The sequence below is a fragment of the Durio zibethinus genome, chromosome 26, assembly GCF_047325235.1.
Source record: "Durio zibethinus cultivar Kanyao isolate XHJ-2024 chromosome 26, ASM4732523v1, whole genome shotgun sequence".
Taxonomy (NCBI): Eukaryota; Viridiplantae; Streptophyta; class Magnoliopsida; order Malvales; family Malvaceae; genus Durio; species Durio zibethinus.
Genome location: NC_143187.1, coordinates 3,696,625 through 3,713,082, shown reverse-complemented (window position 1 = coordinate 3,713,082; position 16,458 = coordinate 3,696,625). Strand labels below are relative to the sequence as shown.

Here is a 16,458-nt window from a genome sequence, read left to right as displayed (position 1 = left end):
TGAGGCGCCTTTTGTAGGACAAAACCGTGAGGCCAGGGGGGGCCAGAGCGGACAATACCTCACAAGGGTGTGAACCGTGGCGGTCAGGCTGATCCGGGACGCCGGAAGGGTGAATGCCCGGGTCCCGGAGCCGCACGGGTTCGGAGCTTGAGTCTCGACCCGTGACAAGTGGTATCAGAGCCAGCCCTATACCGTTCGATCCACTCCAAGCGCCTCGAGGGAGGTAGGCAGGGTGGCCAGCTTCCGTGACGAGGGCTTCACGAGGTTGGGTGTGGGAGAATGTCACGGACCTAAGGAAGAGTCCTGAATCCCACATCGAACATAATAGGAGGGTCCCTAGGGTATATAAGGGTTCACACCATCTCCGCCTTGTGAGGCGCCTTTTGTAGGACAAAACCGTGAGGCCAGGGGGGCCAGAGCGGACAATACCTCACAAGGGTGTGAACCGTGGCGGTCAGGCTGATCCGGGACGCCGGAAGGGTGAATGCCCGGGTCCCGGAGCCGCGCGGGTTCGGAGCTTGAGTCTCGACCCGTGACAATCGCACCTAGATAAAAAAGATTGGTGGCGACTCCCTAAAGTCAATGTCTAGCAATAGATCCCCGGATCTAGACGTAATGACAATTATTGTTTATGCTTAAATTTTGCTAGAAATCTGATAGCAATCGACATATTATAAGGCTGAGAGTGATCAAATGTTAGGTTTTAGTTGTTTTTGTAAGAATTAGTTGAGGGGAACTTTTTGATACTCATGTGTCGCTCCAGTTAATTACCGAAATGAACCGAATATTATGAAACTTCAAATTGGTCCATACTAATCTGCTGCTATACATATTTGCCTCATCAATCCATGAGACCCAGGTGATAATGAAATGAGCTGTAATAAGGCTTTAGTCAATCCCATCTTGATACAAACAGCAAAGAAAAGTGTGATTCACTCTACAAAAAAGATGGGAGTGGCAACTTTCAAACATATTTACCTGGACGGGGTCAATAGGCGATCAAAAAGACTCATGGTTTAGGACAGTGACCTCCATTGCACTGGCGAGGGGTGCTGCCCTAAGGCCTCCCAAAGTGGGAGAGCCTATTTCTTAATTTGTGGCAATGGGGTCCTGCGTTCGCGCGGGTCCTATCCAATTTCAAGTGTAAATGTTTTATTTTATATGACAATCTACAAACTTTTTTAAGAACACTGATGTGAAAACGTTTCTGGCGTTGGAATATATATATATATATATATATATATATATTTATATATATGTATGTATGTATGTATGTATGTGTGTATATATAAATATAAATGTTCATAAGGTAATATCAAGTCCTAGTTTCTCAATTTCGTGGATTTTCAATCTTGGTTTGGTAATCGAATAACCTTTTTGTTGTTACAAAAAATTCAAACTCAGCTCTTTAAAGTATAAAGATTCATCCACTTATTACTGAATTAAATACTAAAATGCAAAATAAATCGTGTTATTACTAATCTTCTCCATCATTGTTGACATTGTATTTAGATGGTAAGCAAATGCCAAATGACTGAAAAATTAAACGGTTTGCTCTTTATAAATTTGGCAATTTGCCAAGGTAACTAGAAAGCATGCCTTATCATTGACGATTAGTTTGCATGGTTTCCAATTTGATTGTTGTTCTTCTATTTACTAGTTTTATTTTTTTTTTTTAAATTGTTGAAAAGTAAAAATCATATTTGATTAACAAATGAGCAAGTAACTAGAATATAACGCATCTCTCTTACAAAATAAAGTTATATATTTTGTTATTAATTTAAAAAATTTAATTCTAATTATAAAAATGCATAGTTTGTGTTTATATCAAAAGAGTTCTTTTTTTTTTTTTTTTTTTTTTTTTTGCTTTCAGAAGTTAATGAAACTGATAAATACAGAATTTGCTATTAAATTATGAATCAATTTTGAAATTTGTCACTATTTTTTCTTAACTCAAATTTGAACAAATTTGAATCAACTTTATTTAGGAGATGAATTCTTGCAAAGAATGAAGTTCGATTCTTAGAATTTTGTAAATTCTTCCCCCTTTAACTAATTTTTTTAAGACCTTCACCTTCTTTGTAAAAAACTAATCTCGTTCAATTAATTTTTATTTCTTTCAACATGAATACAATCAACGAACAATAAAACTCTTTTCTGACAGTCTAACCAATCCCAAAAAGCATTTTTTTTTATTGAAATCAATCCCATCAAATTAGTTCTTAGGCAAAAAGATAAGAGATTTTGAGTCTGTTAGACAACCGTGTGACCATGCCAACTACATGAACCCAGCTGAGAACAATCCTCTGCTGCCACTATGTTACTCGAGGAACATGAAACTGCTGACACGCTCTAATCGCCCGGTCCTGGTTTCATCAACCAGACTTGAGATCTTGCGTCGTTCGAACTCAAGACACATATCTAACAGAACAGATACTGTTCAGTGAACATGTACTGACGAAAAATGCTCAGAAGGTACCTAACTACTCAGTCGATCATACTACAATGTAAAAATGATAGTTTCTTCACACATTCAATTCAGACATTGATATATCACAAAGGGCTGACCTGAATAATGCCAAAATTAATAAGTACTTCAACACCAAAAAGGACCTGACATTTTTGTCCTTTTCATTTTCATTAACTTTATATAGTTCTGTTAGCTCCCTCCCAACTGAATGACAGAAAAACAAAGTTACTCCTACTAACTACTAATTATTTCTTGTATTTTCAGCACAGTTCCCCTATCTTGAATCAAGATCAACATGGCAGACGCATTGCTCTAAAGGCTTTTCTTCTTGGCTCTGCTGATCCACAAAGTAAGACTTTAGGTTTACTTCAACAAGGCTAAAAGTTTTCACTTCGCACTATTTTCAATTGCAATTCTGCGAGCTGATTTGTGCTTAAGCGCACTATGTTGAACTAATGTTTTACTAGGGACAGCAAATGTTCATGTATATATATTATGTCCCTTGGACTTAAATCAAAATAAATATTTTAAATCTTAGCTATTTTAATCCAAAAAAATTAAAATAACACTTATACCGGTGTGAATGGATCCTTACTCTTTTTTCTAACTCAAATATTATTATTAAAAGAAAGTTATAAGTTTAACTTAAAGTTGACTTTTTTTTATCTCAATACAATTATTATTATTATTTGGCACTTAAAGACACTTAATAATCTTAATCATAGCATGTATAGAGGTTAATAATTATGTAATTCAGAGAGGTTAGTGTTTTTATCCCCAACTGGAAAAAAAAAAAGAAAAACCTCTAAAATAGTCACATATATATTGGCTAATATACAATCTAATCTAAGATATCATAATTGATTAGTGTCATATCTTCCAACGGTTACCAATGCCTTAGTAATTGCCATTGAAATAAAAACGTGTTTATGAATGTATATATGGCTCCAGGCATGTGCCCATGGCATCAATTTAAACAAAAAATTCATGGCTAATACAAAGTTCTAACGTGTAAAATTGAGCGGAATTATGTGGTGATTGACAGAATTAAAGCAAGGCACAAAAATGGGTTTAAGTCAGACTGCAATGTGACTATCTCAGCTAGATGAACACCAACTGAGAACAATCCTCTACAGCTTCAATGGTCAAAAGGAGTTTAGTATCAACATTAGCAAATTGGGTCGGCTTTAAAATTCTCATGAATAATTCGATCAAGTTAGATCGACCATAGTTGATGCATACCATGAAAGCAAAGATAAAAAGAGCAAAATATAAACAAAGCTTTATACATTACACTGGATAGGGGCTGCGCGAACGCAGGCCCCCACTGCCACAAATTATGACGTAGGCTCTCCCACATGAGGAGACCTTAGGCCAGCAGCCCTCCCCAGTGCATTGGAGGTCACTGTCCTAAGTCATGAATCTTCTTGGTCGCGCATTAACTCCGTCCAGGTAAGTTAGTTTGAATGTGGCCACTACATTCCCTTTTGTAGAGCGAACCACACTTTCCTTTGCTGTTCGATTTCGAGATGGGATCTAGTAAAGCTTTAACTACAGCTCTTCTCATTATCGCCTGGTCTCGTGGATTGGTGAGACAAAAATGTACAGCAACAAATTAGTATGACCAATTTGAAGTTGATAATAATCGATTTCTTCGGTTTATTTCAGCAATTAACTGGTGGGACATATGAACATCAAGAAGTTCCCCTCAACTAATTCTAGCAAAAGCCACTAACACCTCACATTTGATCACTCCTAGTCCTATAATATGTTGTTTCTATCAGATTTCTTGCAAAATTTAAGCATAAATAATAATTGCTTGCAAAATATCAGATTTATGATAGAAAACAGCTTTTGTCGCCTATGAGCTTTTAGTGTTTTAACTTTTAATTTGTTGTTAATGTTGAAGGATTCAAGCAACATTTTTTCTAGTAATGATAGATAAAGGATTTCTTCACTTTGACAAAAATTACTTGTCTTTTAGAATCTCATGGTGCTTCTAGTAATGGATCTTTAATATGCCTTTCCATTTTAGTTTGAAATTTTAACAATTGTGGCATTTTTGGTAGCAAATCCAATGATTTTAGGGTTATAAAATTTTTAAAAGATACACTCAATGCAAATATCTATAACATTCTCAAATTATATTAGATGAATATTATTAAAACCTTTATGTTTTTAACAATTGATTAATGAAGTAAATAAAAGCATCGAGATAATATCCTGACCCTTAAATTATTGAAAAATGTATAATGTAATACCTCAACTTTCAATCCATATATCAGTCTATCCAATGACTTAACACCGTGAACAGAAATTAATGATGGAATCAACAAATGAAAATTTGACACATGAGTAAATATTATATATATAGAGACACACTGCTATTATGTGACAGTGATGCAATTATCACAAGTCATAATTAAAAAATTAAAAATAAAACTTTTTAGAAATTTAAAATTTTTTTTTTTTTAATTTTCAAAATCTAATATTTTAAAAAAAAATTAAAATATGAAAATTTTAAAAAAATTCCAAAGTAAAAAAAAGAATAAAATAAAAAGAGAAGAGAATCAATCAAGGAGAGAAGAGGGAGAGGGGGACCAGCGCCAATCTTCATGGTTCAAGAGAGATTGCCGTCTTATTTTTCTAATACAGGTAAATTGATGTCAATCACACCAATAAATTTTTTATAATAGGTGTTTGTACGTCATAACTTATTTTTGCACATTTTTAGTCAATTTTACAATTCTAAAATTTGAATAAATAGTGACTCTGACACTTAGATATATACAAATAACAAATATGAATCTATATAACATAGAATTTCATTCATCTAATTAAAAAATTAAAACTATAAGTTGGACTATGCTTAAAAAAAATTATGTTTTAGATTTCCATCGTCAAAATCTCTTAGCCATGATATCCTTGCAAGCTCTTTTATTTTATTTTTTTAAAATTCAGTATCACGAGCATTTAGGCAACAATTTCTCATTGAACTTGCAAAAAGCCTTTAATAGACCGATGATAATGGGCTCCAAATCTTCAATATGTCACTCTTTTTCTGTGAATAGGCTTATTTTGAAAAGAATCTGAATCCAAGGGTCACTTAACATAATTCCCAGCTTTCTTTCATTTTCTTGCTCTCCTCACTTTCTTGCTTTTACACTTTCTTCCTCCTATCTTTATGTGCTAGTATAACCTAATTGATGAGCTGCTGAAATTGGTTCTTGCCCAATTAGCTACTATTCACTGCTTTCAAATATTGAACTAGAATTGGTGGGATGCGCCAGCAGGCCTATGTTGTAGTGCAACGCAAAAGCGACGCTCGAGAATCTCAGTAGCGAGCTACTGTTGGACTCTCACCCTAAAAAAATTAATTTAATATCATGTGGATCAATGATCCACACATCAGATATTAAATTGATAAAAACAAATACTATATTTGATCTTAGCCAAAAAGGCCGAGAAAGGTGTGAGTTGCTTAGTGGCTTGGATTTTCTTTATAACAAACCTTAGTGACCCTTGGCTTGGGCTCTGAATATGGGATCTAAACTTGGTGAAAAGAACTTTTACCCTGATGTATTTGTACATGAAAATTATTATCATGTCTATTGCGGTGATCTTTGTTCTTCCTTTGGTGCAAGGTATAGTCATTTTATCTAAAGCAAAAAATTTCACCATCTTCGTCAGACTAAGTTCGCTTGGATAAAACCAATTGTTCTCAAAGAACGTGAGCTAATAACTAAATAACAAATATTTAAATAATCACCCAAATTGTAGCAGAGAATCAAGCATTAACATCACACATTTCCTTAGATCAATGGGGTAAGCAATTGAATTCACTCGGGTAAGCATGTTTTTCCTGGATGCTGCTAAGCTGTCATTGCAAATTACATTCATTTTTACCAATTAACTGGAAACTCTAAAATCAGTTCTCCCAAATGCTACTTCTAGTAGTGTCCAGTTTAAACTTGTTTCATCAAATCTTGGCCATATTTGAAAAGTTTTACTTAAACAACTAAATTGGTTTGCAGTAATTGCATTACAAATGCATATATATAGCTTCAAAGTAATCAGAATCGTTCAAAGAATTTTCCAAAAAAAAAAAAAATTGGGGGAGTCTGTCAGACAACCTTATGACCATCCCATGCTGGGTAAGAACCAGCTGAGAACGATCCTCTACTGCTTCAGTTGGTAGGGCTGGGACCAAGTATCAGTTTATCTCTCTCTGATCACAAGGTTATGGTTCATCGACCAATCCTTAGATCCTCGCTCTTTTGTGCTACGATCACTTTTCTTTCAAGTGATTGACATAAGCGCGTCGTTATATAACTTTTAAGTTTATCAATTATGTAGAAAAAAAGGTAAAAGCTAACTTGTCAAAAATTTACATTTATTTGCAGTCTTGCATTAGTATCTAAGCAACAGACACAGGGTTCTTAAGAGTTGTATTTTTGCCTGGATGAAACTTACTGCTGCTTCCATCTTGGTTTAGAAAACCACACCCTTGGCGCCTTTTACAACAGTATGAAGGTTTAAATAAATAGAAGTGTATTGAAATCTTATTTATTTTGTTTTACTATATTATTTTCTTATTTGAGGAATTTAAATTTAATTTTTCGAATACATAAAATTACAATTGACTCAATTTTTTATAGTTTGAGTTAAATGTACGAATCAACATTATACGCCTACGAGTTATTGTAGACACCCCAATCTGTCTAGGGGTTTACAAGATCAACTTTGACTGTCGTAACGGTTTTGTGTCCATCCGATGAATTTGAAAACGAAATAAAAAATAATGGAATCGCCACTAATCTTTTTTTGGCTAGGTGCGATTGGCCACTTATTAAAACATATCATTTTAATAAAATCTTAAAATTAATTTAAATTTATTAAAAAAATAATTTTACAGTCTGCGAAACAGTCCTGGTTCGGGAGTCGGTTATGCGTGGGGAATGATTAGGGTTGGCATCGGGTCGGGTTTTGCTCGCCCCGAACCCGACCCTACCCGAAAATTTTTTTGTTTTTTCATACCCGAACCCGACCCGACACTATATAAATCGTACCCGATCCGACCCAACACGAAATTAATAAAATATTATTTTTTAAATATAAATATTTAAAAATATCATTATATAAATATATATAATTAAAAAATTAAAAAATTAATTTAAAAAATTATTTATATATATCGGGTCGGGTAGGGTCGGGTTTGCCTAAAACCCGACCCGACCCGACCCCCGATTTAAAAAAAAAAAAAACCGACCCTAAAAAATCGGGTCGGATCGGAACCCGTCGGGTACGGATTTTTTTGCCTTCCCTAGGAATGATTAGGACCCCCACAACCCCGTTAAAAATGGTACCAATTAAAAACGTGTTATCCTTTGATTTTGATAAAAATAGTCCAATTTTCGGTGTTCGAAAAATAATTTCTTTGATTTTTTTATTTATTAAAAAAAATTTATTCTTGAGAAAAATAAATTAAAACCTTTTTATTGAAATAATTCTTAAAATGTTTCAGTACGTTGGTAACATTAAAAGAACTTTTTCTCACCTAGAGATTTCTTAAAGCATCTATACTCAGAATACTTTTAGAATCTCATCTTTGGAAGGTTTAAATTTACTTTTCGTAAAAAATTATGTCATGTATGCAATGCTAATAATAACATGTTGATGCACACATTTTATTCTTTTTCGAAAATTTTATTAATTGTTTTATTAATTTTTAAATTAAAATTTTGAGGAAAAAGGAATTTAATTATATTGAAGATTTTCTATAAATATTCCAATACGCTGATAATATTTTACAAAAAATCTTCTCACCTAGAGATTTCTTAAAGCATCTCTACTCAGAATACTTTTAGAATCCCATCATTGGATTAAATTTCTTTTCTTCCTATTTTTATTACATATATTTTTAATTTATTAACCAATTTTTATTTATTATTTAAAAAAAGAAAATCTTTACTGTATGAAAATTTTTTTATAAGTACTCCAATACACTGATAGTATTTCAAAAAAAATTTTCTCACCTAGAGATTTCGTAGGCATCACTACTCGGAATACCTTTGAATCTCATCGTCAGATAAAAATTTCCTTTTCTTTCATTTTTTATTACTTTAATATTATTATTAAATTTATTTTTATATTATTGTTTTTAAAGTTTATTTTAAAAAATTAACATAATTATATAAAAAATTTAACCACAATTTCATCATTTAATTTAACAAATATAAATATTTTAATATGCATAAATATTAATAAAATAATATATAAAAAATAAAAAAATTCAAAAAAAAATTTTTTTTTACCTGAATCGAACCGATCAATGGTCTGGTCAACGTCGATTCGGCTCGGTCTGGGCGGTTCAGTACCAGTTCGGTTTGGGCGATTCGATTCCGGTCCAGTCAAACTGGTTAGAGGTTGATAAAGGAAGCGGGTTACGGGTCAGGTGCGCAGACCTCGGGTCGGGTCGCGGGTTGACACGCAGATCCTCAACGGTTAAAACGACGTCGTTTTGGCCTTTAATGAAACGACGTCGTTTTGGTTCTGAGCGTTTATATAAAAGGTCCAAAAATTTTTTTTCATTCCATTTTCCCGTTTCTCAGAAAAAAATGCCCCATTTTTTTTTACTCTCTCCTTTCTTCTTCAGCCGAACGTCGGCCGGCCTACCGCCATTGCCGCCGTTCTTCGATCACTGGCCACCGTCGTCGGTGGTCAAAAAATTCCCAAAAACACCCAAAAAATTCTTCTCATCACCCTAAACACAGATCCGGGCTTGGTTTCTTCCGAAAGTAGCCCAAACAACCTAGATCGGCCTTCAAAGTTTCGGCTGAAAAAACTTTTCTTTTGTTTATGTGATTTTTTGGTTTGTTTTTGTTGTGTGTTTTTGTAGGTATATTTTGGCGCTGGGTTCCCCGTTCCAGGGGACTGTTTTTGTATTTTTTTTGTTTCTGCATAATTTTTTTTGATAGAAGCTTTTCCTTTTTTTTTGCCATTTTTTTCGGTTCTGCCCTTGGCCCTCTGTTTGCAAATAACAAGCTCTATTTATAGAGCTTGTTGGGATTCAAATCCCAGATCTTCTAGGATTCGAATCCTATTTTTCAACTAAAAAATCACGCCCGCCGTTCGTGATTGGTGGCTTGTGGGTCGACCGTTGATGACTAGCGACAGTGATTTTGGACTTTAGGGATTGTGCATTTAATGCACTAGATTTGAATCAGATAAGGATGAAGAAGAAGGAAAAAGAAAGAAAGAAAAAGACAAACGTAGAAATGGGAAAAAAAGAAAAAGAAGAAGAAAAAAAAGAGAAAAAGAAAAAAATTAAATAAATAATAATAATAATAATAATAAAATGGTGTTTACAGTTGCCCCTCTTTGCCTATTTCTGTGAATCAAGAATAAGACAAAGACAAACAAACAACCATTTTGCTTGGAAAGATGAAACATTGAGAAAAGAAAAAAAAAAATTTTTTGGTTCGACAGAAAAGGGCTCCCTCAATAGAGGTTCAATCGATATTTTGAAAGTTTAAAAGGCTCCTCTAAGCAAAGGCTCAATAACTTTAAAATTCTCTTGAAAAAGCTCCTCTCAGTAGAGGCTCAACAACTTTAAAATCTCATCTTGAAAAAACTCCTCTAAGCAGAGGCTCAACAACTTTAAAATTCTCTTCTTGAAAAAAGCTCTTCTTAGCAAAGGCTCAACAACTTTAAAATTTCCATCTTGAAAAAGCTCCTCTTAGCAGAGGCTCAACAACTTTAAAATCTCATCTTGAAAAAGCTCCTCTCAACAGAGGCTCAACAACTTTAAAATTCTCTTGGAAATGCTCATCTCAGCAGAGGCTCAACACTTTAAAATTTCATCTTGGAAAGGGCTCCTCTCAGCAGAAGCTCAACAACTTTAAAAAATCTCTTGGAAATGCTTCTCTCAGCAAAGGCTCAAAAACTTTAAAATTTCATCTTGAAAAAGCTCCTCTTAGCAGAGGTTCAACAACTTTTAAATTCTCTTGAAAAGGGCTCATCTCAGTAGAGGCTCAACAACTTTTAAAAAATCTCTTGAAAATGCTCATCTCAGCAGAGGCTTAACAATTTTAAAATTCTCTTGAAAAAGCTCCTCTCAGCAGAGGCTCAACAACTTTAAAATTCTCTTCTTGAAAAAGGCTCCTCTTAGTAGAGGCTCAACAACTTTAAAATCTCATCTGTTTTCAAATTTGAGTTCTCATCTTTGAACAAGTAAATTTCCTCTCTTGAATTCTTTTGTTTGATCATTGTCTTTATCAAAATCTTGTTTTTCATTAAGAAATGGAAAATTTCTATCTTTGTTACAACTTATCATGGATGCATGTACTGAGTGCTCATAATACAATGCATGTAATGCAATCAAAATCATTCATTGTAGTAAAAAGGTTCTCGAAATCTCTCGTTTTTGGCTTCTTTTATCAGAATTCTCATATGACCAATATTTTTTTCCTTCAAAAGTCTATAACATTAATGTCTTGTCATGCTTTTCTCATCCTTTTTTATTTGCCTTTGTCAACTTTAAAAGTAATGCTGAGATCTTTCATGTTTGTTTTTCTTTTCATCATTTTAAGTTCAAGACAAATAAAATGCAATCACACATTTCTCTTATTCACTTGTACGATGAACAAAAAATATCAAATAAGGATAAAGGAATGGATAGGCATTATTTTCAAAGGAAAGATAATGTATTTCATATGGCCGATAACAAGTGTATGTCAAAGTGTTTGAGTTGAAACAAAAGTGTCAAAAGAATGATCACAAGATAATCATGAACAAAATATTCTCAAATTTTTTCTCTAAAACTAAATCAGATGACTTTTTTTATCATTCAGAGTTTGTCAAACTATACTTGCCCCTGCATTATAGGATCTTTTTTTGATGATGCTTCTGCTTCACATCCAAGTCGCCTTTTTAGGTTTTCACCTTGGATAAGTCATCATTTTTTCTTTTTTTTTTTTAAGAAAAATATTTCTTCACAACATCTGAATTTATTGGGGTAGGCAAATCACCTTCATCCATTTTTGCCAAAATTAATGCCCCACCAAAAAAGGCCTTTTTCACCATATACGGGCCTTCCCAATTTGGTGTCCCTTTCCCTCGATTATCATGTTGATTTGGAAGGATTCTTTTTAGCACTAAGTCTCCTTCCCTAAAGCAACGGGGATGAATTTTCTTATCATGTGCTCTCATCATCCTCTTTTGATATAATTGACCATGATAAAGTGCTAACAATATTTTCTCTTCAATGAGGTTTAACTACTCGTAGCGATTCCGAACCCATTCTACTTCCTCTAACTCACCTCTATTAGAACTCTCAGTGAGAGAATTTTCACTTCAATCGGTAGCACAGCTTCCATTCCATATACCAAAGAGAACGATGTGGCCCCAGTAGATATTCGAACTGATGTTCTATAAGCTTGCAAAGCAAAAAGCAACTTCTCATGCCAATCTTTGTAAGTTTCAATCATTTTCTCCAGGATTCTTTTTGTATTCTTATTCGTAACCTCCACTGCCCCATTCATTTTCGGATGATATGGTATCGAATTACGATGGCGAATCTTGAATTAAGTGCATACTTCATTCATCATTTTATTGTTTAAAATTTTGGCATTATCAGAAATAATTATCTCTGAAAGCCCATATCTGCATATTATCTTTCTTTTTATGAACTTACATATCACAGATCGGGTCATACTAGCATATGGATACAGCTTTTACCTATTTGGTGAAGTAATCAATAATCACAAAAATGAATCTATGCCCATTCGAAGCTTTTGGAATGATGAGACCAATGACATCCATGCCCCACATAGAGAATGGCCACAGAGGAGCCAGAACATGTAATGTTGATGGTAGAGCATGAATCTTGTCAGTATAAATCTGACATTTGTAACATCTCCTAGCATAATCAATACAGTCGTTCTCTATTGTCAACCAATAATAGCCAGCCCTCATAATTTGTTTGGCCATCATATGACCATTTGCATGTGCCCCACAAACTCTATCATGCACTTCTTCAATAATTTTCTTTGCTTCAGCTGCATTTACACATTTTAAGAGCACTTGATCTCGACCTCTTTTGTAAAGGATGTCTCCATCAATGAAGAAACTCATAGCCAATCTTTCGATAGTCTTTTTATCATTTTCAGTTGCATGTTCTGGGTATTACTGGCTTTTATGTATTGCATGATATCATAATACCATGGCTTCCCGTCAACTTCTTTTTCAACACCTAAGCAATGTGCTGGTATATCTTTTACATCTAGCTGGATGGGTTAGATTTCAGTATTTGCATCTATTTTAATCATTGCAGCTAGAGTAGCCAATGCATCAACAATTTGGTTTTCCTCTCTGGGTAGATGCTTAAATTGAACTTCTTTAAATTGCTTGACTAACTCAAAGATGTATTTATGGTACTGAATCAACTTAGAGTCTCTTGTTTCCCATTCACCTCGTAACTGATAGATGACTAAAGCTAAATCTCCAAACACATCTAACACTTTGATTTTCTTTTCAATTGCTGTTTGTAGACCCATAACACATGCCTCATATTTAGTCACATTGTTTGTGCAATTAAAATTTAACCTAGCTGTGATGGGGTAATAATGTCCATCAGGAGATATCAAAATTACCCCAATACCATAACCCAAAGCATTAGCAGCTCCATCAAAATACATCTTCCATGATTTTTCAATAGGTACATTTTCTTCAATGGCCATCACATCCTCATCAGGAAATTTTAATTTCATTGGCTCATAATCTTCGACTGCACTATCAGCAAGAAATTCAGCTATTGCACTCCCTTGAATAGTCTTTTGAGTCACGTAAATGATATCATATTCCAAAAGCATAACTTGGCACCGTGCTATTCTTCCTATCAATGAAGGTTTTTTGAAGATATACTTAATAAGATTCAGCTTTACTATGAGCCAAGTAGTGTGATAAAGCATGTATTGTCTAAGCCTTCGAGCTGTCCAAGTTAATGCACAACACATCTTCTCTAATGGTGAATACTTGGACTTTATAATCAGTGAATTTCTTATTCAAGTAGTAAATTGCTTGTTCTCTCTTATCAGTTTCATCTCTTTACCCTAGCACACATCCCATTAAAATTTTATGCACTGTCAAGTATAAAATCAAAGGTTTTCCTGGCATTGGTGGCACAAACACAGGTGAATTTGATAAGTATTCTTTGATCTTATCAAAAGCTTTTTGGCATTCATCATTCCACTTTCCAGGATCATGTTTTCTGAGAAGCTTGAAAATAGGATCACACTTATAAGTGAGTTGAGAGATGAAGCGAGCAATATAATTTAATCTCCCTAAGAAACCTCGCACTTCTTTTGAGGTATGAGGAGGAGATAAGTTTTGGATGGCTTGTATCTTATCTGGATCAACTTCAATTCCTTTTTCACTGACCATAAAGCCCAATAGTTTTCCTAACTTGACATCAAATGTACATTTAGCAGGATTCAACTTCAGCTGAAATCTTCTCAACCTGTCAAACAACTTTTTGAGATTAACTATATGATCTTCTCCTTCACGAGATTTTGTTATCATATCATCCACATACACTTCTATCTCTTTGTGCATCATGTCATGAAAGAGAGTTACCATTGCTCTTTGATAAGTGGCACCAGCATTTTTCAACCCAAAAGGCATGACTTTGTAATAGAATGTTCCTCACATGGTCACAAATATAGTTTTTTCCATATCATCTCGAGCCATCTTGATCTGATTATAGCCTGAGAAACCATCCATAAAGGAGAATGTGGAATGCCTAGCAGTATTATCCACTAGAGTATCGATGTGAGGTAGAGGAAAGTTATCCTTAGGGCTTGCCCTATTCAAGTCTCGATAATCGACACACATTCTCACTTTTTCATCTTTCTTAAGAACTGGCACTATGTTGGCTACCCATTCATGATATTTTACCACTTCTAAAAATTCAACATCGAATTGTGTCTTCACTTCCTTTTTAATTTTCAACAACATCTCTGGTTTCATGCGCCTTAGCTTTTGCTGCATCGGCTTACATCCTGATTTTAAAGGTAACTTGTGCTCTATAATATCAGTGCTGAGTCCTGGCATATCTTGGTAAGTCCATACAAACACATCTACATATTCTTGGAGTAGCTCTTTTAGCTTCCACCTTTCAGCTGGTAAAAGAGATATACCAACTTTAACCTCTTTTTTGTTTTCACCATCTCCCAAATTCACTAATTCAGTGATTTTCTGATGGGGTTCAATTGGCTTATCTTCATATTCTATTAATTTTAACAAATCAAGAGGTAGTGTGTAGTTATCTAAATCTTTCTCATTATCAAGTTCATCAACATGAATTAAGTTTTCAAAATCAAATCCGAGATTATTGCCATGATTATTTTTATGTTCATTGTTTGGGACCCTGCAAAGGGGTAGGATGAAGAGCATATTGGCACACAAAAAATAGAATGGCAAAAAAATGATGGAAAGAAAAGAATGAAAAGTAAAATAAAGATGAAAATAATAGAAAAAATATGGATGCAGTCTTTTATTAAAATGACAAACATAAAAACACCATAAAAGATCTCTTAATACTCGTAGAAAGTAATTAGGGATTTAAAGTTTCACATTACTTTTCCAAAGTTTTAAAAACAACAGACAGCTCTGTAACTTTCCAATTATCCAGCTCAAAATTTGAAGGACAAGGGTACACAAACAGCTCTTCACTTCGACTTTTCTTTTCTTCATCATCCATCATTTGAATGGCCAGCTCTAAAAATTTTTTCACGAATCTTGCACTTGGGGCTCCCGATAAATCTGGATAAATGTATCTTTCCGAGTGAAAAGAATCATAGAGGTGTGGAATGACTATAAGCTCTGACTCCAGCTCATATCCCCTAAGATTAGCTATCCTCTTATCTCTTTTCTCATTCACCATTCTTACTCTGTCCCCTCTTGTTGGCTTATATCCCAAGCCAAACCTGTCTCTCTTTTCATATATGGTCGATGGCTTCGTGATTCCTTGCAAGTTCTTCCCAAGTTCGACTTCAGGTCGTCATCCCATCTTGGTAAGCTGTTTGACTATCATTTTAGTAGTCGTAGATAAGTGTGGCAAATACAATTTAGATCCTTCAGCTATATATGTTGCATTGGCAATCTCGAAGGATCTATAAGAGCATTCTAGAGCTTCATCTACTGATTCCACATAAGGAGTGTTTATCGATTGAGTTACTAATAAATCTTCTTCTCCTGCCACACATGTTAGCTTTTCTTCAATAATGAATTTAACTTTCTGATGTAATGAGGATGGGACAGCACCTGCCATATGGATCCATGGTCTACCCAATAAATAACTGTATGAAAGAGAGATGTCTATAACTTGAAATTTTACATTGAAAATACATGGGCCAATTTGTAATGGCACTTTTATATCTCCTAGCACCTCTCTTCTGGTTCCATCCAAGGCTCTCATTATCATATGGCTAGGTTTCATATAAGATTCTTCAATAGGGAGTTTTGCCAGAGTAGTCATAAGCATAACATTGATGGATGAACCATTATCAATCAAAACTTTAGCCATTATATGACTTTTACATTTCATAGTAATGTGAAGAGCCTTGGTACTTCTTCTACCTTCAAAAGGAATCTCTTCATCATTAAAAGAGATATAGTTTGAAATCGTCAGATTGCCAACAAGCTGTTCCACATATTCAACAGAAGTATTGTGAGACACATATGCTTGATTTAGCACCTTCAGCAAAGCATTACGGTGTGACTCTGAACTGAGCAATAATGATAATAACAAAATTCTAGCTGGCATCTTGTTAAGCTGTTCTACCACGTTATACTCGTTATGTTTTATTAACTTTAAAAATTCACTTGCTTCACTTTCAGATACTGGCTTCTAACATTTTTTTTCTAGGGCTACGTCAAGACCACTCTGATTTTTATTTTTTTCTCCTACCTTGGCTTTATTTTTTTTA

At 34.2% G+C, this 16,458-nt stretch overlaps 3 non-coding genes across 3 annotated transcripts; 1 reads left to right on the top strand and 2 right to left on the bottom strand.

The window, feature by feature from the left end:
* The first annotated feature begins 970 nt into the window (after window positions 1-970).
* Window positions 971-1,131, top strand: LOC149511214 (U1 spliceosomal RNA). Its single transcript, XR_016334472.1, has one exon. It is a non-coding gene; the product is annotated as a U1 spliceosomal RNA (small nuclear RNA).
* Window positions 1,132-3,769: 2,638 nt separating this feature from the next.
* On the bottom strand, window positions 3,770-3,930 carry LOC149511213 (U1 spliceosomal RNA). Its single transcript, XR_016334468.1, has one exon. It is a non-coding gene; the product is annotated as a U1 spliceosomal RNA (small nuclear RNA).
* A 1,816-nt stretch (window positions 3,931-5,746) lies between these two features.
* LOC149511212 (U2 spliceosomal RNA) lies at window positions 5,747-5,944 on the bottom strand. The gene has a single exon (XR_016334486.1). It is a non-coding gene; the product is annotated as a U2 spliceosomal RNA (small nuclear RNA).
* Between the last annotated feature and the right edge of the window lie 10,514 nt (window positions 5,945-16,458).